At 50.4% G+C, this 3,530-nt stretch overlaps 1 pseudogene; it reads left to right on the top strand.

The window, feature by feature from the left end:
* The first annotated feature begins 2,893 nt into the window (after positions 1-2,893).
* On the top strand, positions 2,894-3,013 carry LOC135052230 (5S ribosomal RNA; annotated as a pseudogene).
* The last annotated feature ends 517 nt before the right edge of the window (positions 3,014-3,530 follow it).

Below are 3,530 nucleotides of genomic sequence, written 5' to 3'. Positions count from 1 at the left end.
GGGGTGGGCAAAATACGGCCCGCGGGCCGGATGCGGCCCGCAAACCGATCCTGCCCGGCCCACTGCCTCCCACCAGCGAGCAATGACAAGCGGCCCGACCGGCTGAGCTGCTTGTCATTGCTCTGCACTGCAGTACCTCCAAGCTGCCAGCGGCGCCTCTCTCCCCTGCTGCAGCGTTGTAGCAGCCTCCTCCAGAGTCCCCAGTGACAACGGCTGTGTTCAGCCGAGAAGGGGGCGTGGCTACGTGCCGATGAGGGGGCGGGGCTACACGGGCCATCAGGGGGCGGGGCTACACGGGACAAGAGCCAGACTGCTACAGATCCATCCTTCCTGTCACTGCCAGCCAGATCAGTAAGTTAATGGGAAAAGTGAAAGAAAGTGTGTGTGTGTGTGTGTGTGTGTGTGTGTGTGTGTGTGTGTGTGTGTGTGTGTGTGATAGTGTTCATATATTTGTGTGTGCGCGCAGTGGCGTCAGACTATTTTTAGGTTTGGGGGAGAGATCTTTAGCTCTCGCTGTACCAACCCCTCCCGTGTTCTATCACCATGTCACCCCCATGTTCTGTCACTATGTCACCCCCCGTGTTTTGTCACTATGTCACACCCCCCGTGTTCTGTCACTGTCACCCCCCCGTGTTCTGTCACTATGTCACCCCCATGTTCTGTCACTATGTCACCCCTCCCCCGTGTTCTCTCACTGTCACCCCCCCGTGTTCTGTCACTATGTCACCCCCATGTTCTGTCACTATGTCACCCCCCCGGTGTTCTGTCACTGTCACCCCCCCCGTGTTTTGTCACTATGTCACACCCCCCGTGTTCTGTAACTGTCACCCCCCCGTGTTCTGTCACTATGTCACCCCCCCGTGTTCTGTCACTATCACCCCCACCGTGTTCTGTCACTGTCACACCCATGTTCTGTCACTATGTCACCCCCCCGTGTTCTGTCACTGTGTCACCCCCCCGTTTCTGTCACTATCACCCCCCCTATGTTCTGTCACCATGTCACCCCCATGTTCTGTCACTATGTCACCCCCCCGTGTTCTGTCACTGGGTCACCTCCCCGTGTTCTGTCACTGTGTCACACCCCCCGTGTTCTGTCACTGTGTCACCTCCCCGTGTTCTGTCACTGTGTCACCCCCCCGTGTTCTGTCACTGTGTCATCTCCCCGCGTTCTGTCACCGTGTCACCTCCCCGTGTTCTGTCACTGTGTCACACCCCCCGTGTTCTGTCACTGTGTCACCTCCCCGTGTTCTGTCACTGTGTCACACCCCCCGTGTTCTGTCACTGTGTCACCTCCCCGTGTTCTGTCACTGTGTCACCCCCCCGTGTTCTGTCACTGTGTCACCTCCCCGCGTTCTGTCACTGTGTCACCTCCCCGTGTTCTGTCACTGTGTCACACCCCCCGTGTTCTGTCACTGTGTCACCTCCCCGTGTTCTGTCGCTGTCAACCCCACCATGTTCTGTCACCATGTCACACACCCCGTGTTCTGTCACTGTCACCCCCACCGTGTTCTGTCATCCCCCCTCCCCATGTTCTTTCACTGTGTCACACCCCCCCGTGTTCTGTCACCGTGTCACACATCCGTGTTCTGTCACTGTCACCCCCACCGTGTTCTGTCACTGTGTCACACCCCCCGTGTTCTGTCACTGTCACCCCCCTCCCCGTGTTCTGTCACCGTGTCACCCCCACCATGTTCTGTCACTGTGTCACACCCCCCGTGTTCTGTCACCGTGTCACACATCCGTGTTCTGTCACTGTCACCCCCCCTCCCTGTGTTCTGTCACTGTGTCACCCCCACCGTTTTCTGTCACTGTATCACACACCCGTGTTCTGTCACTGTCACCCCCCCTCCCCGTGTTCTGTCACTGTTACCCCCCCCTCCCCGTGTTCTGTCACCGTGTCACACCCCCCGTGTTCTGTCACCGTGTCACCCCCACCGTGCTCTGTCACTGTGTCACACCCCCCGTGTTCTGTCACCCCCACCGTGTTCTGTCACCGTGTCACCCCCACCGTGTTCTGTCACTGTGTCACCCCCACCGTGTTCTGTCACCATGTCACACCTTTCCCCAGGGGCCATAAGACACTGGATAATTTGCTTGCTGCAAAATAATTATCCTAAATAGAATGTTATTGTGTAAAAAGGCTCTCTACCTGCCGTAATGTGTGTAAAAGGGGCTCTACCTGGTGTAATGTGTGTAAGTGGCGCTGTGTGGCGCAATTTGAATAATGGAGACTATTGTGCAGCCTAATATGAATCTGTATTATTTTTTGCCCACACCCCTTCCACATGAAGCCACGTCCCTATATTTTTGGCAAGTGGGGCGAGCTGCTATTTTGTATGTGGCCCTCGGATACTGACAGGAAATGTCAAGTGGCCCCTCAGCTGAAATAATTGCCCACCCCTGTGCTAGAATGTACATGCCATAAGAAATATGTAGGCAAAACAAAAAGAACTTTGAAAATCAGGATACAAGAACATGTACGCAGTATCAAAAACAAAACAGAGACTCATTTACTGTACAGACACTACAAACTGAAGCATAACTCCAACCCAGAAGAGATGTCCTTTGAGCCATTGAACACGTGACCAGTGGTGAAAGGGGTGGAGACCTGGCTAAGAAGCTCTCCCAGATAGAGATGTTTTGGATATTCCAACTGAAAACCACACACCCCATGGGCTTCAACGAGGGATATGAAATTGCACCATTTCTATGAGAGAAGTACCCTCGCCCAAGTTCCTCCGGTTATAGACAACTTCTTTTTCCTTTTCTCAGCACAATACACCTCATTATGTAATTTTTTTACTAATAGTCACTGTTATTAAAACACTGTATTTAGTTTGTCAATATTCCTAATAAAAACTTCATTACTGTGTGCCTGAGTCATTTCGCCACAAGGTACAGTCATACCGCACTTGTCTCACGCCCAATCCCGCCCGATCTTGGAAGCTAAGCAGTGTTGGGCCAAACCAGTACCAAGTGGGTAACCACTTGTGAAGATTGGGTACTGTATAGGAGTGGGCCTTGTTGGGCTCCTAGTGGTATTAATATTTGGAATACAGACACACGGATATTCCATCACCACACAGATCACTATCACTCTTTAACTTATTTTATCTACCACTTAGTAATGAATAAACCTCCAATACCAGTCATACACAGATGCACTTTTTTATACACATCACTAAGTTTTAGTATATGACTGATTAATATCATTATAGAGTCACCTAGTATATATTATAGATATAATAATTTATGTACATATCTTTCTACTTCCCAGCACATAAGCAAGTATCAATTGATGGATATCCTCCTTTAATTAAATATATTTCCACATTCTTCACTTACTATCTTCTCTATTTATATAACCCCCATTTCCTATGTTGTAATTGAGAACGAGGAATACTCCCTAGTACAATATACCCTTGTATACTACAATACCTTAATAGGCTTAAATATCCTGACAAACGCTATATATATGTCAGCCAATCGTAATGCTAGCCCTATATAAATTTCTCTATCAATTAACCTCC

Source organism: Pseudophryne corroboree, chromosome 2 (genome assembly GCF_028390025.1).
Source record: "Pseudophryne corroboree isolate aPseCor3 chromosome 2, aPseCor3.hap2, whole genome shotgun sequence".
Lineage (NCBI taxonomy): Eukaryota > Metazoa > Chordata > Amphibia > Anura > Myobatrachidae > Pseudophryne > Pseudophryne corroboree.
This window is presented reverse-complemented; position numbering and strand designations above follow the sequence as displayed.